The sequence below is a fragment of the Chiloscyllium plagiosum genome, unplaced genomic scaffold (assembly GCF_037043375.1).
Source record: "Chiloscyllium plagiosum isolate Xiang-an unplaced genomic scaffold, Cpla_swu_hap1 HiC_scaffold_27, whole genome shotgun sequence".
NCBI lineage: Eukaryota > Metazoa > Chordata > Chondrichthyes > Orectolobiformes > Hemiscylliidae > Chiloscyllium > Chiloscyllium plagiosum.
In genome coordinates, this window is record NW_028270165.1 from 14,616,368 (window position 1) to 14,641,995 (window position 25,628).

The window sequence follows — 25,628 nt, forward strand, 5'->3', positions numbered from 1 at the left end:
AATCAAGATGAGAGATAACAAATGGGGGAAGGGCAGAAGGCAAGAAATGCAACATCATAGAAGGTGCTCCTCCAGGGAGTGTATTTTACCTACAACAGCTCAATATAAACAAACACTCTGACATGATCCTCCGGTTTTAATGTCAACCATAGCCCCATACAGTAGGTACCATTTAAATAAGTTAATAGATACAAGCCTTGACCAAATCCAGCCTCCAGCCGGACCCCCCACTTCTTGGAGCTCGGACCTTCCTCCAGCTCCGGGGGGTTGTTGAGCTCCTGGGCTCCGGCCGCCGCCGAAGAAGCCGCGGGCGCCGGCTCTCTCTCTTCCACCGCCGACATTTTTAATTTGTTTTCTCGTTCACCCGATAACTGTCACCTCCCCCTTCCCGGGCCCCGGGAATTATACAAAAATAAACAATAAACCCCACCGGGGACCGTCTCCTTTTCTTCACAACTTTTGTTTGAAAAGTTCTGGCTTTAATTTGAAATGTATTTTAAAGGTATTTTCTGAGGTAAACGATGCCTGTCTGCCCCCCTCCCTCCGTCAGAAACCGCCCGCTGAGTCGATGACAAAACCGCAGCCTCGCGCCGCCATCTTTGTTTTTCTTCTTCATTCCGTCTCCTCCTTCAGTGACGCGCGTCATTCGCGTCCCCTCCAATCAGAGCGCACCTTACTCCACCTGACCAATGGCGGCTGGCTTTGTGCGTCGTGTTGGTCCCACCCTCTGCAATATCTCTCTCCGATTAGTCGGTACCGACCACAAGCTTTGGGATTGGTGGAGAATTTCACAATCACGTCAGTGTATCCACCCTTTTCATTCCCGTTCATTCATTCAACAGCAGATGACCCAATTTACTGCAACGGGCTCTGGGGCTATAGCGGTAGTGTCACATATTCAGGGGGAAGATGTGATTTTTAACGTTATCAACCAATTCAACTGTGGCACCTCCACATCCATTCATTCAACTAAAGAGGGCTCAATTTAGTGTAAAGGGCTCTGAGGGTATAATATTTGTATCCCATGTTGAGAAGAAACCTCTCCCCATTCATTCAGTAGAAGAGGGCCTATTTGCTGCAGAGATTTTTTTTAAGGTGCAGTGGTAGTGTCCCTATCTTCGAGCCCTGAAATCCCACTGCTATGAGGATGCATAATAACAAATCTTTTAGTCATAAGTCACATGACACCAGGTTATAGTCCAGCAAGTTTGTTTGGAGGGGATCTTACAGAAATATATTAAATTATGAAAGAAATAGAAGTAGGATGTTGCATTGGTAGGTGAGACTGGGATAAGAGCACATGGCCTCAAGATTAGAGGAAGCAGGTTTAAAACTGAACTGAGAAGAAACTTCTTCACCCAGAGGGTTGTTAATCTATGGAATTCCTTGCCCAGTGAAGTATTTGACATTACTTCAGCAATCACTAGAAGCAGTAGATACGTTTTTGAAAAATAAAATAATTAAGGGATATGATGAAAACACAGGTAAGTGCAGCATAGTCCACGAAAAGATTAGTCATGATCTTATTGAGTGGTGGAGCAGACTCGAAGGGCCGGAAGGCTGACTCTTGCTCCCAGTTCTTATGCTCTTATGTTGAAATCACAAGCTTTTGGAGTGTAGTCACTTCAGCAGATGAAGTCATGAAAAAACAAGTGCAGGAAAGAGAATTTAGATAAATGAAAGACAGAGCATCTCAACGGTCAATTACTTACTCCCATTCCTATTTCTGATGATCTTACTACACAGCAAGTTGTGTTTACCAAACATTAATTTTATTTCCATTGTTTAAAATCAAATATTTAAGATGAACAGTTTGTTTTTCCTCACTTGGACACACTGTGACCCACAACACTGTGAATATCATAAACCCGCTCATGAGATATCATAGGAACAATTCATAAACTAGATTTGTCACTGAGATACTAGAAAGGAGAAAAATTCCCAACATGTGCAGGATGCTAACGAAAAGTTAGCAACCTGAAATAGTAACAGGAGCAAGTGAACATTCCCAATCAGGAAACTCATATTCTGACATCCACTACAGTACCTTGCTTTCCTTTTCAGTTTAATGAATCTGACTTCAACACACTCTCTGGCAGACAGTTCCAGAGGTCAAAGTATTTTCAATCATAAACGAAGTAAGTTTTGGATCCATCCCAAAGACATAGAACATAGAAAAATACAGCGCAGTACAGGCCCTTTGGCCCTCGATGTTGCGCCGATCCAAGCCCACCTAACCTACACTAGCCCACTATCCTCCATATGCCTATCCAATGCCCGTTTAAATGCCCATAAAGAGGGAGAGTCCACCACTGCTACTGGCAGGGCATTCCATGAACTCACGACTCGCTGAGAAAAGAGTCTAAACCCTAACATCTGTCCTATACCTACCACCCCTTAATTTAAAGCTATGCTCCCTCGTAATAGCTGACTCTATACGTGGAAAAAGGTTCTCATGGTCAACCCTATCTAAACCCCTAATCATCTTGTACACCTCTATCAAGTCACCCCTAAACCTTCTTTTCTCCAATGAAAACAGCCCCAAGTGCCTCAGCCTTTCCTCATACGAACTTCCTACCATACCAGGCAACATCCTGGTAAACCTCCTTTGCACCCGTTCCAGTGCCTCCACATCCTTCCTATAGTATGGCGACCAAAACTGCACACAATACTCCAGATGCGGCCGCACCAGAGTCTTATACATCTGCAACATGACCTCAGGACTCCGGAACTCAATTCCTCTACCAATAAAAGCCAGTATGCCATATGCCTTCTTCACAGCACTATTTACCTGGATGGAAACTTTCAGAGATCTGTGTACATGGACACCAAGATCCCTCTGCTCATCCACACTACCAAGTATCCAACCATTAGCCCAGTACCCCATCTTCTTGTTACTCTTACCAAAGTGAATCACTTCACACTTACCTACATTGAACTCCATTTGCCACTTTTCTTCCCAGCTCTGCAGCTTATCGATATCCCGCTGTAACCTGCCACATCCTTCCTCACTGTCAACAACTCCACCGACTTTCGTATCATCCGCAAACTTGCTCACCCAAACTTCTAGCCCCTCCTCCAGGTCATTTATAAAAATGACAAACAGCAATGGTCCCAAAACAGATCCTTGCGGAACACCGCTCGTAACTGCACCCCAAGATGAACCTTTTCCATCAACTACTACCCTCTGTCTTCTTCCAACCAGCCAATTCCTAATCCAAACCTCCAACTCACCCTCAATGCCATACCTCCGTATTTTTTGCAGTAGCCTAGCATGGGGAACCTTATCAAACGCCTTACTAAAATCCATATACACCACATCTACCGCTTTAGCCTCGTCCACCTCCTTATTCACCTTCTCAAAGAATTCAATAAGGTTTGTGAGGCACGACCTACCCTTCACAAAACCATGCTGACTATCCTTGATCACATTATTCCTATCCAGATGTTCATAAATCCTATCCCTTACAATTCTCTCTAAGACTTTTGCCCACAACAGAAGTGAGACTCGCCGGCCTATAGTTACTAGGGTTATCCCTACTCCCCTTTTTGAACAAGGGAACCACATTTGCTATTCTCCAGTCTTCTGGCACTATTCCTGTAGACACTGAGGACATAAAAATCAAGGCCAATGGCTCTGCAATCTCCTCCCTTGCTTCCCAGAGAATCCTAGGATAAATGCCATCAGGCCCAGGGGACTTATCTATTTTCACCCTTTCCAGGATTTCCAACACCTCTTTCCTACATACCTCAAAGCCATCCATTCTAATAAATTGTGACTCAGTATTCACATCGGCAATAATGTCCTGTTCCTGAGTGAATACTGACGAAAAGTATTCATTCAGTGTCTTCCCCAATCTCTTCAGCCTCCACACGCAACTTCCCACTACTATCCTTGACTGGACCTATTCCTACTCTAGTCATTCTTTTATTCCTGACATACCTATAGAAAGCCTTTGGGTTTTCCCTAATCCTACCAACTAAGAACTTTTCATGTCCCCTCCTTGCTGCTTTTAGCTCTCTCTTCAGATCTTTCCTGGCTACCTTATAACTATCAATCGCCCCAATTGAACCTTCACACCTCATCTTTACATAGGCCGCCCTCTTCCCTTTAACAAGGGATTCCAATTCCTTATTAAACCACGGTTCCCTCACACAACCCTTTCCTCTCTGCCTGACAGGTACATACTTATCAAGAACACTCAATAGTTGCTCCTTGAACAAGCTCCACATATCAATTGCGCCCTTCCCTTGAAGCCTACTTTTCCAAGCCACGCATCCTAAGTCGTGCCTCACCATATCATAATTTCTCTGCCCTCAGCTATAACTCTTGCCCTGCAGTGCATACTTATCCCTCTCCATCACTAGAGTAAAAGTCACCGAATTGTGGTCACTGTCCCCAAAGTGCTCACCTACCTCCAATTCTAACACCTGGCCTGGTTCGTTACCCAGAACCAAATCCAGTATGGCCTCACCTCTTGTTGGCCTGTCTCCATATTGTGTCAGGAAACCCTCCTGCACACATTGGACAAACACCGACCCATCTAACGAACTCGAGCTATAGCTTTCCCAGTCAATATCTGGAAAGTTAAAGTCCCCCATAACAATCACCCTATTACTTTCACTCTTCTCCTGAATCAGTCCTTTCTTCTACGTCTCTAGGACTATTAGGAGGCCTGTAGAAAACTCCTAACAGGGTGACCTCACCTTTCCTATTCCTAACCTCAGCCCAAACTACCTCAGATGGCGAGTCTTCATCCATCGTCCTTTCCACCGCTGTAATACTATCTTTGACAAGCAATGCCACACCTCCCCCTCTTTTACCCCCACCTCTGACCCTACTAAAACATTTAAACCATGGAACCTGCAACAGCCAATCCTGTCCCTGTTCTACCCATGTCTCCGTAATAGCCACAACATCGAAATCCCAGATACCAATCCATGCTGCAAGTTCACCTACTTTATTTCATATACTTCTTGCATTGAAGGAGACACACTTCAAGCCACTTTCCTGTTTACAGGCACCCTCCTTTGAGATTGATGCCATGTTCCTAACCTCCCTACACTCCAGGTCCTGCACCCTAAAGCTACAGTCTAGGTTCCCATGCCCCTGTAGAATTAGTTTAAACCCCCCTGAAGAGCACTAGCAAACCTTCCCCCAAGGATACTGGTGCCCCTCAGGTTCAGGTGTAGACCATCCTGTTTATAGAGGTCCCACCTTCCCCAGAAAGAACCCCAGTTATCCAGATACCGGAATCCCTCCCTCCTGCACCATCCCTGTAGCCACGCATTTAACTGTTCTCTCTCCTTATTCCTCGACTCTCTATCACGTGGCACGGGTAACAAACCAGAGACAACAACTCTGTTTGTTCTAACTCTGAGCTTCCAACCTAGCTCCCTGAAAGCCTGCCTAACATCCTCAACCCTCTTCCTACCTATGTCGTTTGTGCCAATGTGGACCACGACTTCAGGCTGCTCCCCCTCCCCCTTAAGGATCCGGAAAACACGATCAGAGACGTCACGTACCCTTGCACCTGGGAGGCAACATACCAAACGTGAGTCTCTCTCGCCCCCACAGAACCGCCTATCTGTGCCCCGAACTATTGCTCTGCTCTTCTCCACCCTTTCCTTCTGAGCAACGGGGACAGGCTCCATGCCAGAGGCCTGAACCCCATTGCTTACCCCTGGTAAGTCGTCCCCCCCACAAGTATCCAAAATGGTATACTTGTTCTTGAGGGGAACGGCCGCAGGGGTCCCTGCACTGGCTGCTTCTTCCCAGTCCCCCTCACTGTCACCCATCTGTTTGCAATCTTTGGAGTTACTACTTCCCTAAAGCTCCGATCTATGACCCCCTCTGCCTCCCGAATGATCCTAAGTTCATCCAACTCCAGCTCCAGTTCCCTAACATGGTCTTGGAGGAGCTGGAGATGGGTGCACTTCCTGCAAGAGTAATCAGCAGGGATGACCATGGCATCCCTCACCTCAAACATGTTGCAAGAGGAACATTTCACTGCCTTCACTGCCATCCCTCTAAAAGTAACCTTTTAAAAACAAACTAGGTCCAAGAATAGAACAAGCAAAATGCAGCACTTACCTACTTACCACAACGGTTCTTATTATTAGGTTAGGCACCTCTGCAGTGCCTCGGGTTCCTCTCCTGCGTGCTTTTATAGGGAAAGAAACCTACCCAGGTAAGCTTACGCTACACCAACTTCCAGATCCGCTTCGCGCTTTTTAAAAAAAAACTTTCAAATTTAAACCGTTAAACAAACGTCACCGAGCCTTCAAGCAGCCCCTGCCAAACAGCCCTTCCCTGCTCCGCTGACACTTCTATAAGAGGTGTTGGCTGGACCCAGACACTTCAGCGGGCAGTGTTCATTACTCATGTGTATTCTCTCCCCCACCCGCCTTAAACTAATCACCTGGGTTGTGAGTCAATTGTGCTGGCATTCTGGTGGCCCCAGGCAGTGTCTGTATCTGCTCTGCTGTTTCTCTCCATATTGTGATCCAGCGGCCATCTTGTGTGTCAAGTTGGCCAACTGATGGCTCAGTAGCCATCTTGTGTATCTGTGTGCCTAGTAACACCCTGCCCTTCCCCACCTCTCCGCCACGCCCACTCTCTCTTCCCCACTCAATCTCTCTATCAACCCCACTCATTCTCTCTCTCTACCCCCACCCTCTGACTGCCATTTTCTCTCTCTCTCTGTCCCCCATCCTTTTGGTCTCTATTCTCCCCAGCCCCCACCACACCCGTCCTTTCTCAAGCCTCGAACCATCTTTGACAGCTGTATCAAGCCCTTCAAAGAACAGAGAGAGAGAGAGAGAGAGAGAGAGAGAGAGAGAGAGAGATAATGGATAGTAATGACTCTACCTGGGAGTTGGGAGGGGTGATAAATGGCTGATCTTCAAAATTGAGAATACCTAAAATGATTTTTGCAAGGTTTGTAGCTCAGGTTGAGGTTTAGGGTGGAGGTTTGCTCGCTGGGCTGTAGGTTTGATATCCAGATGTTTCATCACCTGGCTAGGTAACATCATCAGTGGAGACCTCCAAGTGAAGCAAAGCTGTGTCTCCTGCTTTCTATTTATATCTTTCACCTGGATGGGGTTCCTGGGGTATGTGGTGATGTCATTTCCTGTTCGTTTTCTGAGGGGTTGATAGATGGCATGTAGATCTATGTGTTTGTTTATGGTGTTGTGCTTGGAGTGCCAGGCCTCGTAGCCCTACACATGGATGAAAAAAAACATCATTTCGACTGGGACAACACATCTATCCTGGGTCAGGCTAAGCAAAGACTTGCCAGAGAATTCCTAGAGGCCTGGCACTCCAACCTCAACGCCATAAACAAACACATAGACTGAGATACCATCTATCAGCCTCTCAGAAAACGAACAGGAAATGACATCACCACAAACCCCAGGAACCCCATCCAGGAGAAAGAAATAAATAGAAAGCAGGAGACAACAGCTTTGCTTCACTTGGCATCGCCACTGAAGATGTTACCTAGCCAGGTGATGAAACGTCTGGATATCAAACCTACACCCTAAACCTAAAATGATATCTTCAGAAACATCGTTAAAGCCAGAAAGCGTGTTCAAGTTTTTTAAAAGAGCTGCTGAAATCTGTCTGATTCTTTCACTGAAATAAACGCAGTCAGGCCACCGCTCAGGACAGGCTGGAAGGGGTGAATGGGCGAAAATGAGCACTGCAGATGCAGGAGATTAGAGTCAAGATTAGAGTGGTGCTGGAAAAGCACAGCCGGTCAAGCAGCATTCGAGGCTTTTGCCTGAAACATCGATTTTCCTGCTCATTGGATGCTGCCTGACCTGCTGTGATTTCCAACACCACTCTGATCTTGACTGTAAGGGGTGAATGGCCTAGTCCTAGTCTTGTGAAGTTGGTTCCAACTATCTAGAAATAGCGTCACAGAGCACAGAAACATCCCCTTCGGTCTATGCCGACCAGATATCCTAAATTAATCTAGTCACCCATTTGCCAGCATTTGGCCCCTTATCCCTCTGAATCTGTCCTATTCATATCCCCATCCAGATGCATTTTAAATATTATCATTGTACTGGCCTCCACCACTTCCTCTGGCTGACCCCCACCAGCGTTCTGTGCAAAAAGGTTGCCCCTCAGAAATCTTTCCCCTCTCACCCTAAACCCATGCCCTCCAGTTCTGGACTCGCGCAACGTGGGGAAAAGACATACAAAAGTTGAGCAGCCAGACAGAATGCAAAAACAATACAATGCCGAATCACAGGGAAAAACAAATTGTAGCTCGACCCCTTTTTTGTCGTATTGGCATTTGGACTCTTAAAATCTGACAGGAACACCAGCATCCCTAGTGAGCATACTGCGCATGTTTCCCGGTGTCAGTAACGCAGTGCACATGCCCACCGGTGTCAGCTAAACACTGGGCATGCTTATCGCTTTCCGCAAAAAATGGCGCGCGACCTTCCTTTGATGGTCCAATAGGGAACCGTGGAGGACCAAAACAAAACTGGTCCTCCTGCCAATCAGAGCCACCCCATTGTCTGAATGTGGAAGTTGGACCATGAATTTCTGAAGCTGCTACTCCTGCTCCTCTTCCTGAATCAACATTGAGCTTCACCCAGACTGCAAATTCTTTCCTCTGTCTAAGATCTGTGAGTACAGCACTCTCTTTTCTCGCCCCCTTTGCCATTTCTATTTCTTTCCGGAGTTCAATTGCTGACTTACAGCAACTGAAAGGAAAGGGATTGAACCCAGGGAGGGGACGGACTATGGAAAAGTGATCGAGGTCTGTGTCTCAATTGGCAAAACAGACAGACAGGAGGCTGGAAGGGCACAACAAATCAGGCAGCATCACAAGGTGTAGAAGTCGATATTTCGGGTGTAACCCTTCGTCAGGACTGGGGATGGGTGCCGGGGTCGGGGGCTAAAGTGGGGATAGGTGAAGAATCGGTCAGATTAATCATTGGGTGGAAGAAATCAGGTTGGTGACAGGAAGGAGTGGTAGTGAGGGGCATGGGGCTGAGAAGGGAGTCGGGTGATGGAAAGGGAGGTTATTTGAAATTGGAGTACTCGATGTTGGGTCCTGCAGGCTGTAGTCTGCCCGGGCGGAAGATGGGGTGTTGTTCCCTAATTTGCGGTTTGGTTCGTTGTGGCAATAGAGGAAGCCTATGATGTTTTTGTCAGAAAGGGAGCGGGAAGGGGAATTAAAATCGATGGTGACTGGGAGGTCTGGTCAGCCCCTGCGGACCCAGCTGTGATGCTCGCCAATCCGTTCCCCAAGTTTATGCTCAGTCTCCCCGAAGTAGAGACCACAATTTACAAACACGTGGCAAATGCAGTATCTCAATGTGAAGTTATAGTCTTTGCTATGAAACAAAAAAGCAGGAAGGAGATGTATTGTTTAAATGGTGATACTTTGGGATGTGGAGAAAGTGAGAACTGCAGATGTTGGAGATTAGAGTCAAAGTGTGGTGCTGAAAAAGGTGGTAAGTCAGGCAGCATCTGAGGACCAGGAGAGTCGACATTTTGGTCCCGAGCACTTCATCAGGAATGATGTGTGGATGGACAAAGGGTCTGATTCGGTTCTATATAACTCTAATCATCTTCAGTGAGAGCAGAAGTGTGATTGTGAAGGCTGGAGTTTCAGAGCAGCTTTCAAAGATGCTTTGCCCTTAATGTGGATGGACAAAGGGTCTGTTTCTGTGCTGTATGACTCTAATCATCTTCGGTGAGAGCAGAAGTGTTTCTGAGGACTTTTCAAAGATGTTTTGCCCTTACTGGGAGTAGAAGGTACAATGAAATCTTGCATTTGTGAGACAGCAACTGAGTGAGTGAGTAAATCCGAGGTTTTGGTGCAAAGTGGGAATTCATTGCACTGTGAGGATGAAACTCTACTTATTGAGTCATTTCTGCTGGTGAATGAAACCAGGCTCAAGATTCGGAGGAGTAAATTTAGGACAGAGATGAGGAGGAACTGCTTTTCCTGGAGTGTAGTGTATCTATGGAATTCTCTGCCCCAGGAAGCAGTAGAGGCAGCTTCATTAAGTATATTCAAGACACAATTGGATGGGTTTTTGCAATGGCAGGGGAATTAAGGGTAGTTGGGACAATGCAGGGAGGAGGATCTCAGATGGTGAATAGATTAGCCATGATCTTAATTGGATTTTTGAACAAGAGGAAGGCATGAAAATGGTTTCAAGACCAGTTTAGAACAGTTACAGAGCCAGAGAGCACAAACAGACCCTTCAATCCAACTAGACCATGCTGACTGTGTTCACAAACTAAACTAGTCCCACCTGCCCCATTCTCCCCGTAACCTTTGATCCCCTTGATACTCAAGAACCTATCTGTCTCAGTTTTAAATATCCTCAGTGACCTGGCCTGCACAGCCTTCTGTGGAAATAGATTCCACAGATTCACCGCTCTCTGGCTGAAGAAGTTTCTCCGTTCTAAAAGGTCTTCCATTTACTCTAAGGCTGTGCCCTCTGGCCCGAGTCTGTCCTACCAATGGAAACATCTTCGCAATGTCCACACTGTCCAGGCTTTGAAGATTATGTATGTTTCAATTAGACACCCCCCCCGCCCCCGAGTGCGGGCCTGTTAATCAGCATGAACCAGACCCTTCAGGATGAGGTACAGCAGGGATTAGGGTCAGCAAAGTGAGAATGGAGGGAGTGTGTGTGGGATGGAGATTTTCAGCTTCTAGGGAATGAGAGAGAAAAGTGAGTTCGCTATAAATTAGAATTGATCGGATGGGCCAAAGAGTGGTAAATGGAATTTAATTTGGAGAAATGGGAGTTGTTGCATTTTGGTCAAGCAATCCAGGCAGGACTGACACAGTTAAGGGGAATGTTGCAGAACAAAGAGTCCTTGGAGTGCAGGTTCCATAGTTCTCAGGTAGACAGGATAGCCTTTGTTGGTCAGAGCATTGAGTAGATGAGTTGGGAGGTCATGTTGTGGCTGTCCAGGATGTTGGTTAAGCCACTTTTGGAATACTGCAGTTAGTTCTGGTCTCCCTGCTGTAGGAAAGATGTTATGAAACTTTGAAAGGGGTCAGAAAAGAATAGGCCAGGGGCATTTTCCATGGAGCACCGGAGGCTGAGGGGTAAACTTATAGACCTTTGTAAGGGCCATGGATAGAGGGGAAACCCTAAGGTCTTTTCCCCAGGGTATGGCAGTCCAAAACTAGAAGGCATATGTTTGAAGTGAGAGTGGAATGATTTAAGAGATTGGAGGGGCAACCACTTCAGAGGGTGGTGCATGTATGGAACGAACTGCCAGAGGAAGTGGTAGAGGCTGGCACAATTACAACATTTAAAAGGCATGTGGATGTCTGTCTGTTCTCAGCTCTGCTGGATGTCTGTTGAAGCTTTGAACCCCCCCCCCTTCTACACCTTCTGGGTTAAACAAACATTCAGTCAATCAAGCCTCAATCCACAATCTCCCAGCCAGTCAACAATCCAGGCACAGTGTAGTCACAGCAGGGAATCAGCTGCCCTGAGTGCGGGAAGGCCTTTACCCAGGCCTCTGCCCTGCTGAGGCACCGGTGGGTCCACACAGGGGAGAGGCCCTTCAGCTGCTCCGAGTGCAGAAAGACATTCCGTGAATCCTCCAACCTGTTGAGGCACCAACGGGTCCACACAGGGGAAGAGGCCCTTCAGCTGCACAGAGTGCGGGTAGGCCTTTACCCAGGCTTCCTTCTTGCTGATCCACCAGTGGGTCCACAAGGGGGAAGAGGCCGTTCCCCTACACAGTGTGGGGGTAGGCCTTTTTCCAGGCCTCTGCCCTGCTGAGGCACCGTGAGTCCACGCAGGGGAGAGGCCTTCAACTGCTCCTCCCACCTGCGGAGCCACCAGCGGGATCATGTGGCATTGCAGGGGATTGAAAGAATGACGGCCGAGTGCCTTTATTAACTGGACTATCAACCCAGTTCCAGTGGCTCCCGAGTTCGATTCCCACCGCGACAGATGGTGGAATTCGAATTTGGTCAGAAATCTGGAGTTCAGAATCTAACGGTGAAACCATTGTCGGTGGGGTGGGGGTGGAAGAAAACCCCCATCTGATTCACTCAGTTCCTTTTTAGGGAAGACTTGAGCAGTTATTAGAGCAGTCGTCCCAGCTGCATCCTTTACCCGGTCTGGCCGACACGTGACTCCAGCCCCACAACAGTCTGGTGGACTCTACGCTGCTCATCCAACTTGATTGGAATACAGGTTGAAATTGCTGAGTGAGGCAATACTTCCTCCAGGTTAAGGCTGTACCAAGGATGCAGTTACAAAGGGACGACTCAGTGGTGACCAATAATGAAGAAAGTGAGGGGTTGCACTTTGACCTTGAGCGATTTTTTAAAAATTGCTACTTTTTCTACGCCTTTCTGCTGTAACAAAGTTGGGTCACAATAAAGATTACCTGAACTTCACACTGAGCTCAGACTCTCACTGAGAGCTTTAAACTGCAACAGGTTTTTGTTTTAAAACTGCTCATTTTACATGTGAAAGTGAGAACTGCTGATGCTGGAGATCAGAGTCAAGATTAGAGTGGTGCTGGCAAAGCACTGCAGGTCAGGCAGCATGCGAGGACCAGGGAAATTGACATTTCGGGCAAAAGCCCTTCCTCAGGTTTTTGCCAGAAACGTTGATGTTCCTGCTCCTCAGATGCTGCCTGACCTGCTGTGCTCATTTCTGACAGTCTCCTGTACTATGTTTCCAATGTTGTGTATCGGTTGCAGCAGTGAATGAGTAGCCAGCATTGTTAGAAATTGTAAAATTTTCAGGGGTGCAATGTCATCAGCATTGTAGTTTCCTGGCAGCACGGAGAAGTGTGTGCTTGGTTCACTAGACATGATGTGGAGGTGCCGGTGTTGGACTGGGGTGGATAAAGTTAAAACTCAACACCAGGTTATCGTCCAACTGGCTTATTTGGAAGCACGAGCTTCTTCATTGGGTGTTTGTGGAACAGAATCATAAGACACAACCACCTGATGAAAGAGCAGTGCTCCAAATGCTAGTGCTTACAAATGAGCCTGTTAGAGTATCACCTGGTATTGTGTGAAATTTAACTTCGCACACCCCAGTCCAACAGCGGCATCTCCAAATCAGGTACATAGTTCTTTGAAAGTTGCATCATTGGGACACAGGGTAGTGAAAGAGGCCAGTCAGGAGCCCTGGAGGACCGGAAGGTGACTGGTCCTCCTGCCAATCAGAGCCTTCCTATTGTCTGAATGCAGACGTTGGAACATGAGCTTCGGAAGCTGCTGCTGCTCTCTCTGAATGAAGATTGAGTTTGCTCCAGACTGTAACCTCCTTATTCTGTCAACCATCTGAGTGTATAGTACTCTCTTCACAACTCCTTTTCCATGTTTTTCATTCTGGGCTTCAATTTACGACTTGCAGCAACCGAAAGGAAAGGGAATGAATTCACGGAGTGGACAGAATCAGGAAAAGTTTGTTTATAAACAGAGTGGTTCACGTGTGGAGTGAATGTAAAGAGGAAGTGGTGGATGCACATTCAGATGCAACGTTTAAAAGACATTTGGATAAGTATATGAAGAGGCACGGTGCGGACGGATATGGGCCAAACACTGGCAAGTGGCACCAGTTTAGTTTGAGAACGTAGGCAGCATGGAATAGTTGGACTGAAGGGTCCGTTTCTGTGCTGTCTAACGTAACTGTTCTGTCATGGTCTTAAAACCATTTTCTTGCCTTCCACCTTCAACGTGGATACTGTACCTGCATCCAACACATAAACCATTCAAAATAAAAAAAAACACCTCCTGCGCACAAAGAAATCCACACTTTATTGTTCAAAAATCAGACGAACTCAGCCTTGAATATATTCAATGACCCCCTAACTGCAGGAACACATCCCCACTTCTAATCTCAGTTCAGCTTGTTAATATACCACTTGCCTTGCTGCACCTGTCTGACAACTGGCATTGACTGTTGTAGAAGGATGCTGCTAATCAAAGCACTGATCACACGGTGGTCTGGTGTCAGCTCAGATTTCAGGCCCTGATTTCTCTGTCCTGTGTTGATCCTCCTGTTCCCACAGACTAAGATGTCGGTCTGTTCTCAGCTCTGCTGGATTTCTGTTAAAGCTTTGACCCCGCCTTTTATAACTTCTGGAACGATAAAATATTCAATCAAGACCCAACCCACAATCTCCCAGCCTGTCAACCATCCTGATACAAGGTGCAGTCATAGCAGGGAATCAAACAAGAAAAGTGAAACAAAAATCATAAATAGGCGCACGTGCTTAATGTTTGTTCATGAGGAAGTAAACCAGGAATAGGGGTCTCCCAGGAATCTTACAGTGCTCTACTTGAGGAATTCTGTCACCCTTACATCTATTAGTACCCAGCTATGAATTACAACAACATTTACACCAACAGAAATAAAGCATCTGTTATCAAATAGACAGAGATATATAGCACGGACATAGACTTTTTCTCTATCTCATGCACACATGAGATAGATCATCCATGGGGGGAGTTTGTCTTTGTAGCATGATGTTTGCAAATACATTCTACTTTGCTCAAAGACTGCACAGTCTGCAGGCAGTCAATACATGTAATATATTGTAAATTCCACTTTGAAAATAGATAATGGGCCCACTACCTTTTGGATGTGAGCATAAGTGGTATAGTAAGTAAGTTTGCTGATGACACCAAAATTGGAGGTGTAGTGGACAACGAAGGAGGTTACCTCAGATTACAATGGGATCTTGATCAGATGGGCCAATGGGCTGAGAAGTGGCAAGTAGAATCTAATTTAGGTAAATATGAGGTGCTGCATTTTGGGAAAGCAAATCTTAGAAGGACTTGTACACTTAATGGTAAGGTCCGAGGGAGTGTTGCTGAACAAAGAGACCTTGGAGTGCAGGTTCACAGCTCTATGAAAGTGGAGTCACAGGTCAATAGGATAGTACAGATGGCATTTGGTATGCTTTCCTTTATTGGTCAGAGTATTGAGTACAGGAGTTGGGAGGTCATGTTACAGCTGTACAGTTGGAATATTGCATGCAATTCTGGTTCCCTTCCTAGCAGAAAGATGTTGTGAAACTTAAGGGTTCAGAAAAGATTTACAAGGATGTTGCCAAGACTGGAAGATTTGTGCTATAGGGAGAGACTGAATAGGCTGGGGCTGTTTTCCCTGGAGCGTCAGAGGCTGGGGGGTGACCTTATAGAGGTTTATAAAATCATGAAGGGCATGGATAGGATAGATAGACAAAGTCTTTTCCCTGGGGTGGGGAGTCCAGAACGAGAGGGCATAAGTTTACAGTGAGAGGGGAAAGATATGAAAGAGACCTAAGGGACAACATTTTCACTCAGAGGGTGGTACATGTATGAAATGAGCTGCCAGAGGAAGTGGTGGAGTCTGGTACATTGCAACATTTAAAAGGCAACTGGAGGGATATGGGCCGGGTGCTGGCAAGTGGGATGAGATTGGGTTGGGATATCTGGTCGGCATATACGAGTTGGACTGAAGGGTCTGTTTCCGTGCTGTACATCTCTACGACTCTATAACCAGTCTGCCTTAAGACTTGAAAACAGACAGACTCTGACTACACACCTTTAATGCATTGTCTGAACAGAGATGTCACCTTTTGTTCTGAAAGCCTTAAGCTATCTTGAAGGTGCCTTACTGGAAGTTCTGGGCATGACATCTTAATGATTGCTGCAACCTATTCTAAAATATGAAAGACTTAACAATCCAGGTTTGTTCAATATATCAGTTCAGTGGCAGGGCACTGTAATGTTTTCCAATAAATTCTGTGCCATATGATCTTATTGTCCACAATCACCTGAAGAAGCAGTGCTCCGAAGCTCGTGTTTCCAAATAAACTGTCAGACTGAGCCTGATGTTGTGAGATTTTTAAGTTTGTCCAGGTTCAGATAATGCGCAGGGATGTGTAGGTTAGGTTCATTAGTCAGGGGTAAATGTTGAGCAATAGGGGAATTGTGGTAGTGGGTTACCTTCGGAGGATCGGTGTGTAGTCTTTGGGCCGAGTGGCCTGCTTCCACACTGTGGGGAGTCTCTGAAGGGGAAGGGATTTTTGTAAACTGTGCAAGGCAATGCAGACGTAGTGTGGGGGCCTGCTGTTGGCCTTGCCCCGCCCTTTGCTCCTCCCCCCCTGTTGTGGAGCTGTCTAAAAAACAGCTACTCTTTCTCTGCCCTTTTTGCTGGGGGAGGGGAGGGGAGGGGAGGATCTGAAGCTGTAACCATGTTGCGACACAAAATAAAGGTAACCAGAACGTACTGCTGGGCTCAGGCTCTCATTGAAAGCTCCAAGCAGTTTTTGTTTTAAAGCTGCTCATTTCTTGCAGCCTTCTGCACTAAGTTTCCAATGTTGTGTATTAGATGGAGCAGTGAATGAGTAGCTGGTTTCGTTAGATACTATAAATTTTTCAGGAGTGCATCGTTTCATCGGCAGTTTACTGGCAGCACTGGGAAGTATGGGCTGTGTTCACGAGAAACGAGGTGGAGGTGCTGCTGTTGGACTAGGTTGGACACGGTTTAAAAATCACAACACCAGGTTATAGTCCAACAGGTTTATTTGGAAGCACCAGCTTTCGGAGTGCTGCTCCTTCATCGGGTAACTGTGGAGCAGGATCATAAGACACAGAGTTAAGAGCAAAAGATCAATGTCATGCAACTGATGATATATTGACAAACGTAGATTGTTGTTAAATCTTTCATCTTTTAGAATGGGTTGCAGGTTTTAGTTCATTAATGTGTACATCGCAGTACTACTATTAAGTCATATTCTCAAGATCACTTAAGGTCTTTTTAAAAAACAGGTGACATCTCAGTCCAGACAATGCATGAAAGGTGTGAGAGTATCCCAATCTTAAATCGGACTGGTTCTATTTCCAAACTAGGAATTTATAAAATATTACAGGGATTGACTACCTGCATATTGTGCGTTTTGTGCAAAATTGAATATATCTGCAAATATAATTCTGCAAATGCACCACATTGTTATATGTATGTGTGCAGCATGAGTGCGCGTGTAAGAGAGTATGTGTGCACATGCTTGGTAAAGTGAGTGTGATGGAGGAGAAGCCTGTGAAAGGGTGTGTGTGTGTTGGGGGGGGCGTGTATGTGTGTATGTCTGAGAGAGAACATGTGTATAGATAAAAGGTGAGGGGTTGCATTTTGCCAAAATAAGGAAGGGCCGGGCTTGTACAGAGGGATATGGTGGGGGGCGGGGGGGTTCAGATAGATACTTCTTTGAAAGTTGCATCACTGGTTGGAAGGAAGCTTCAGAAGGCATTCAACACACTTACCTTAATTGTTCACACCATTGAATAAAGGAGCTGGGACATAATGTTGAAGTTGTACAGGATGTTGGTGAAGCCACTTGTAGAGTACTGAGAACGCTTCTGGTGGCCCTGTAATAGGAAGAATTCTATTAGAAAGGGTTCAGTAAAGATTTCCCAGGATGTTGCCAGGACTGGAGGGTTTGAGTTGTAAGGAGAGGCTGAGACACTCTTCGCTGGAGCACAGGAGGTTGAGGGGTGACGTCATTTGAGATTTATAAAATCATGAGGGTTATAGGGAAGATGAACATCAAACACAGAAAGGAGCATGCGCGGTTATGTCGAGTGACGGGGGAAGAAATTGTGGCATTTGGACACTTTAAATCTGCTAGGAGAGAACACTGCGCATGCCGGAAGACTGGAGGTTGGCTAATGTGGTGCCACTGTTTAAGAAGGGTGGTAAGGACAAGCCAGGGAACTATAGACCAGTGAGCCTGACATCGGTGGCGGGCACGTTGTTGGAGGGAGTCCTGAGGGACAGGATGTACATGTGTTTGGAAAGGCAAGGACTGATTAGGGATAGTCAACATGGCTTTTTGTGTGGGAAATCATATCTCAAATTTTGAGTTTTTGAGGAAGTAAAGAGGATTGAGGAGGGCAGAGCGGTAGATGTGATCCATATAGACTTCAGTAAGGCGTTCGACAAGGTTCCCCATGGGAGACTGATTAGCAAGATTAGATCTCATGGAATACAGGGAGAACTAGCCATTTGGATACAGAACTGGCTGAAAGGTAGAAGACAGAGGGTGGTGATGGAGGGTTGTTTTTCAGACTGGAGGCCTGTGACCAGTGGAGTGCCAGAAGGATCGGTGCTGGGCCCTCTACATTTTGTCATTTACATTAATGATTTGGATGCGAGTATAAGAGGTACAGTTAGTTAGTTTGCAGATGATACCAAAATTGGAGGTGCAGTGGACAGTGAAGAGGGTTACCTCAGATTACAGAAGGATCTTGACCAGATTGGCCAATGGGCTGAGAAGTGGCAGATGGAGTTTAATTCAGATAAATGTGAGGTGCTGCATTTTGGGAAAGCAAATCTTAGCAGGACTTATACACTTAATGGTAAGGTCCTAGGGAGTGTTGCTGAACGAAGACACCTCAGAGTGCAGGTTCATATCTCCTTGAAACTGGCGTCGCAGATAGATAGAACTGTAAAGGTGGTGTTTGGTATGCTTTCCTTTATTGGTCAGAGGATTGAGTACAGAAGTTGGGAGGTCATGTGGCTGTTGTACAGGACATTGGTTAGGCCACTGTTGCAATATTGTGTGCAATTCTGGTCACCTTCCTATTGGAAAGATTTTGTGAAACTTGAAAGAGTTCAGAAAAGATTCACAAGGATGTTGCCAGGGTTGGAGGATTTGAGGTATAGGGAGAGGCTAAACAGGTTGGGGCTATTTTCCCTGGAGCGTCGGAAGCTGAGGTTTACAAAAGGGGCATGGATAGGATAGATAGACAAAGTCTTTTCCCTGGGGTGGGGGAGTCCAGAAGTCAAGGGTATAGGTTTAGGGTGAGAGGGGAAAGATATAAAAGAGACCTACTGGGAAACTTTTTCACACAGAAAGTGGTACGTGTATGGAATGAGCTGCCAGAGGAAGTGGTGGAGGCTGGTACAATTGTAACATTTAAGAGGCATTTAGATGGGTACATGAATAGGAAGGGTTTGGAGGGATATGGGCCAAATGCTGGCAGGTGGGACTAGATTGGGATGGGGTATCTGGTCGGCATGGACGGGTTGGACCGAAGGGTCTGTTTCCATGCTGGTTCAGCAAAAGCCATTCACGCTCTTTGCTGTCTGCAAAAATGGCGCAAATCCTTCTTCAAATGGACCAATGAGAAGCCAATTGTTGACTTGCAGCAACTGAAGAAAGTGAGTGAATCCAGGGAGGGGACAGAGTCGGGAAACGTTGGTCCATGTCTGTATCTCAATTGGCAAACACATGGCAAATGCAGTCCCACAGTGTGAAGTTATAGCCTCAGTTACGAACAAATAACTGCTGAAAGGAGGTGCGTTGTTTAAATGGTGACATATTGGGATGTGGAGAAAGTGAGGACTGCAGATGCTGGAGATGACAGTTGAAAAGTGTGGCACTGGAAAAGCACAGCAGATCAGACAGCATCCGAGAAGCAGGAGAATCAACGTTTCAGGCATGAGCCCTTCCTCAGGAATGATGTGTGGATGTAAAAAGTGGCCTCAGCATCCTTCCACACCAGTCACTGCCAGTTGTCAGACAGGTGCAGCAAGCAATCAGCAAGGCAAGTGGTATATTAGCAAGAGGAAATGAGTTCAGAAGTCTCTCCAGTTAGGGGGTCATTGAATATATTCAAGGCTGAGTTCGTCTGATTTTAGAACAAGAAAGAAGTGGATGTTTCTGGGGGAAGGCAAGTAAAATGATTTTAAGACCAGTACAGAACAGTTAAAGGGTCATACAGCACAGAAACAGACCCTTCAGCCCAACTAGTCCATGCTGACTATATTCACAAACTAAACTAGTCCCACCTACCTGTATTTGGCCCATATCCCCCTGAACCTTTCCTATTCATGTACTTATCCAAATGTCTTTTAAACGTTGTTACACAACCAGCATCCACTATTTCCTCTGGACATTTATTCCACACACAAACCACTCTGTTTACAAAAAAGGTGCTCCTCATCTCTTATTAAAATCTTTCTCCTCTCACCTTAATTTGCGGCCTAATCTTGAAATGACACATGCCGTTCACCTTATCTATGCCCCTCATGGTTTTGGAAACCTCTATAAAGAGAACAAAGAACCTGACAGCACAGGAACAGGCCCTTCAGCCCTCCAAGGCTATGCTGATCGAGATTCTTTATCTAAACCTGCCGCCTATTTTCTAAGGATCTGTATCCCTTTGCTCCCTGCCGATTAAGATGTATCTAGACAGATACATGAAATGACGCTATCGATCCCAGCCCTACTGCCTCCACTGCATGAGGCACCCACCACCCTCTGCGTAAAGAACTTTCCATGTAGATCTCCCTCAAACCTTTCCCCTCTCACTTTGAACTCGTGACTCCTAGTAATTAAGTCTTCCCCTATGGGGGAAAAAAAAATTCTTCCTATCCACCCCGGTCTACATGCCTCATGGTTTTATAGGCCTCAATCAAGACCCCTCCTCAACCTCCTTATTTCCAATGAAAATACTCCTAATCTACTCAACCTCTCCTCATAGTTAGCGCTCTCCATAACAGGCAACATCCTGGTGAACCTCCTCTGCACCCTCTCCAAAGCATCCACATCCTTTGGGAAATCTGGCGACCGGAATTGTACAGCAGTATTCCAAATGTGGCCAAACCAAAATCTTATATAACTTCAAAATGGCCTGCCAGCTCTTGTACTCAATACTCCGTCCGATGATGGAAAGCATGTTGTATGCTGCCTTAACCACTCTACTGACAGACATTGTTCTCTGAAGATGGCAATAGATCTGAACACCCAGATCTCTCTGTACATCAATTTCCCCCAGGACCTTCCCATTTAATGTATAGTTTGCTCTCGAATTGCACCTTCCAAAATGCATCACCTCGCATTTGTCTGGATTAAACTCCATTTCTCTTCCCAACTCTCCAATCTATATTCTGCAGTATCATCTGACAGTCCCCTTCACTATCTGATATTCCATCAATCTGAGTGCCATCTACAAACTTGCTAACGAGGCACCTGACACCTTCACCTTTCAACCTCCTGTGCTCCAATGAAAAAAGTCCCAGCCTAACCTTCAATCGGTGTGAATTCTGTCTGGGTCCCAATGTCGAGTCAGCCTGACATTTTGGATAGAAAAGCTCTGCATTTAAATTACGTTCTTGAGAAAGTTACTGAAAACAGGTTCTGGGATTAACATACCAAAGAACAGAACCCCATTCTAAAAGATGGAAGATTTAATCTAAATTGTTTAATGTATCACATCTCCATGACACTGGACTCCTTTGGCTATAAATTCTGTGATCATGATCTTATTCTCCACAACCACCTGATAAAAGAGCAGAACTCCAAAAGCTAGTGCTTTCATGTTATGGCAGTAGCGGGAGGTGTGGGCTGTATTCACTAGAAACAATGAAGCAGTTAGATACCACACATTTGAGGGGGAAGGGTGTATTACATGACCTCCCAACTCCTATACTGAATGCTCTGAGCAATGAAGGAAAGCAAACCAAACGCCTTCTTCATTATTCTATCCACCTGAGACTCCACTTTCAAGGAACTATGAACCTGCACTCCAAGGTGTCTTTATTTTGCAACATTCCCCTAACTGCATCAGTCCTGCCTGGATTGCTTGACCAAAATGCAAACCTCAGACTTCTCTAAATTAAACTCCAACTGACACTCCTCGGCTCATCAGCCGATCCCAAAAATTCTAATTTATACTGAACTCTCTTTCCTCTATTATTCCCTAGAAGCGGAAAATCTCCATCCCACACTCTCTCCGTCCGTTTTCACTTTGTTGAAAGTGGAAGAATGGGATTGAGAAACTGATCAGCGATGATTGAATGGAATGAGCAGACCTGGTGGTCTAATTTCTGCTCCTATGTCTTGTGGTCTCTTGCTGTCCTGGACACCGTGAGAGAGAATTGGGACCAGCATTGAACCGATCATGACTGGATATGGATCTACCTGCATCTAGGTGGATGGGCTGGGACTTTTTCACTGGAGCATAGGAGGTGGAGATGTGACCTTATCAAGGTTTATAAAATCATGAGGGGAGAGATGAGGTGAATGACAGGTGTCCTTCCCCTAGGCTGGGGGTTTCAAGATGAGGGAGCAAATTTTGAATGTGAGAGGAGAAAGAGATTTTAAAAAGATTTGAAGGGCACAATATTTTTTATATACAGAGTGTGGTTCACGTGTGGACTGAATGTCCAGAGGAAGTGGTGGGTGCAGGTACAGTTACAAGGTTTAAAAGACATTTGGATAATTACATGATTAGGAAATGTTCAGAAGAGTATGGGCCAAAACACTGGCAGGTGGGACTGGTTTAGCTGGTGAACATAGTCAGCATGGACTAGTTGGACTGAAGGGTCTGTTTCTGTGCTGTATGGTTCTGTAACTCGGTTCTGTACTTGTCTCAAGACCATTTTCTTGCCTTCCCCATAAAAATCCACATAAAAATCAGATGAACGCAACCTTGAATATATTCAATGACCTGAAAATGTGTTGCTGGAACAGCGCAGCAGGTCAGGCAGCATCCTGGGAACAGGAGAATCGACGTTTCGGACATAAGCCCTTCTTTAGGAATCAAATGTCAATTCTCCTGTTCCCTGGATGCTGCCTGACCTGCTGCGCTGTTCCAGCAACACATTTTCAGCTCTGATCTCCAGCATCGGCAGACCACACTTTCTCCTCGAATATTCAATGACCCCCCAACTGCAGGAAGACATCCCCGCTTCTGAACTTAATTCCTCTTGCTAATACACCACTTGCCTTGCTCATTGCCTGCTGCACCTGTCTGACAACTGGCACAGATAGACACTGATGCCCCCTGAACATCCACGCATCATTCTTGATGAAGAGCTTGCACCCAAAACCTTGACTGTCCTACTGCTCGGATGCTGCTTGACCTACTGTGCTTTTCCAGCACCACACTTTTTGACTCTAATCTCCAGCATTTCCAGTCCTCACTTTCTCCACATCCCAATATATCACCATTTAAACAATATACCTTTCTACTTTTTTTCACAGCAAAGGCTGTAACTTTATGTTGGGGTACTGTATTTGCCAACTGTGGCCTTCTCTACGTCGGGGAGCACGAGCATAAACTTGGGGAACGGTTCGCCGAGCATCGCAGCAAGGTCTGCAGAGGCCGACCGGACCTCCCAGTCACCACCCATTTTCATTCCCCTTCCCACTCCCTTTCTGACATGACCATTTTTGGCCCCATCCATTGCTACAACAAACCACAGTGCAAATTGGAGGAACAACATCTCATCTTCCACCTGAGCAGTCCACAGCCCGAAGGACTCAACAGTGAGTTCTCCAATTTCAAATAACCTCCCTTCCGAGCCCCTGCCCCTCCACCTCCCTGCCACCAACTAGGTTCCTTCCTCACATTCACCAACCAGGTCGTACCCTCTACCTATTTACACCTATCCCCACTTCATCACCCTGCCCTCAGCATACCCTTGTTCTGCAGCTCTCCCTATACTCACCCCCAGTCCTGAACAAGGGTTACACCCGAAACGTCGACTTCTCCACCTCCTGATACTGCCTGGCTTGCTGCATTCTTCCAGACTCCTGCCTGTCTGTATTGCCAATTGAGACACAGGCATGGACTAACTTTTCTAGACTCTATCCCCTCGCTGGATTCATTCCCATTCCTTTCAGTTGCTCCAAGTCAACAATTGAACCCCAGAATGAAACGTAAATGGAAAAGGGGGTGAGAAAAGAGAGTGCTGCACTCACAGATGTTGGACAGAGGAAGGAAGTTGCAGTCTGAGGTGAAGCTCAATCTTCATTCAGTGTGAGAGGAGGAGCAGGACCTTAAGAAGCTCATGGTCCACCTTCCGCATCCAGACAATAGGGGAGCTCCAATTGGCATGAGGACAACTCTCCTTCTGGTCCTCCAGTGCTCCTTATTTGTCCATCAAAAGTAGGTCTCGCCACTTTTCTGCCAACAGCGAGGAACATGCCCAATGTTTTGGTGACACCGGCAAACATGTGCCCTGCTTGTTGACACTGAGGAGTGTACACAATATGCTCTGTAGCAATGCTGATGTTATTGACAGATTAAGTGTCCATATGCCTCAGAAAACAAAAAGGATTAGAGCCATAATTTGTTTTACACTATGTGTCTCGATATTTTATTGCTTTTGCATTTGTCTGGCTGCTCAATGTTTTTATGTCTTTTCCTCAGTGTTGGGGTGAAGTTCACAACTAGAGGGCACAGGTTTAGGGCGAGAGCAGGAAGATATAAAAGGTACCTAAGGGGCAACGTTTCCATGCAGAGGGTGGTGCATGTATGGAATCAACTGCCAGAGGAAGTAGTGGAAGCCGGTATAATTACAGCATTTAAAAGGCATCTGGATGGGTCTATGAATAGGAAGGGTTTAGAGGGATATGAGCCAAGTGCTGACAAATGTGACTAGATTAATTTAGGATATTTGGCTGGCATGGACAGGTTGGACCAAATGGGTCTGTTTCCGTGCTGTACATTTCTATGACTTTAAATAATAAAAAGTATATTTTCCAAGTAACAAACTATATCCAGTTAAAAATCACAACACCAGGTTATAGTCCAACAGGTTTAATTGGAAGCACACTAGCTTTCGGAGCGATGCTACTTCATCAGCTGATTAAACCTGTTGGACTATAACCCGGTGTTGTGTGAGTTTTAACTTTGTACATCCCTGTCCAACACTGGCATCTCCAAATCATAACTATACCATATTAACAAGGTTTAGTACACCACACACTTGACCAACCATTCTCAACAGATCCTGCCCCTTCAATGCCTGAGGAACATATACATGCTGGTGCATAATCTCCTTCACTAGTCTTTACACACTACCCTCAGCAATTGCACAAGTAACAGCAAAGGGTAAACAGCACAAGGATTAAACACACAGTGAGGGGCAAACAGCACAAGGATTAAACACACAGTGAGGGGCAAACCGCACAAACGCCAGTAAAAGCAGATGGAAAGTGAGTGTAAAATATCACTATGACAGGACAGGCCCCACATTCCTTCCCCTCCGTCCCCCCACAACCTGCCTCACCTTTCACCTCCCGGGCCCAGTACCTTCCAGGTGGCCCCATAGTTGACACAGGGGCCGCCCCACGACCAGTAGAACTCCACCACCCAGGCGGCCGACGAGTTCCCAAGCAGGCCCTTAACCCCATCCGCCTCCAGAATGCTCACCGGCTCCTGCCTGCTGTACAGCCGGCCGGTGTGGCCGTGACACAGCAGCTGCGCCAGGAAGGCGGCGGTGCCCAGTGACGGGTGTCTGCCCCGGGCCGCACGGCGCCATTTTCCTAACGGCCGCCCTCCCGCCGCTTCCCCGCTCGAGCGACTTCTCCTCCCAACCGCCTTCGCCCCCGCGTGACGTCTGCACGGGGGGATGGGCGGGGCCGGGGGAGCCTCACCGTCACCAAGCAACAGCCACCTCGCGCTACAACTGCTCATTCACAAAAACAAACTCTCCTGTCTCGCTCTGCAGCTGCAGGGGGGACACTGCCACGTTTCCAGGAGCCCTGTCTACATTGGGAAAGCTCACGGCTCAATTTAAACAGATATTCCGACATCTAACGGAACGGCGTCATATCTAAAGGGGGAAATCTGCATTTTTAAGGGACACGGACA

The 25,628-nt window shown here is 46.3% G+C and overlaps 1 long non-coding RNA gene across 1 annotated transcript; it reads right to left on the reverse strand.

Moving 5' to 3' along the window:
* Window positions 1-379: 379 nt before the first annotated feature.
* Window positions 380-25,321, reverse strand: LOC148143190 (uncharacterized). Its single transcript, XR_015751140.1, has 3 exons — window positions 25,045-25,321; window positions 17,283-17,387; window positions 380-1,623 (listed from the first exon to the last, which is right to left on the reverse strand). It is a non-coding gene; the product is annotated as an uncharacterized LOC148143190 (long non-coding RNA).
* Window positions 25,322-25,628: the final 307 nt, after the last annotated feature.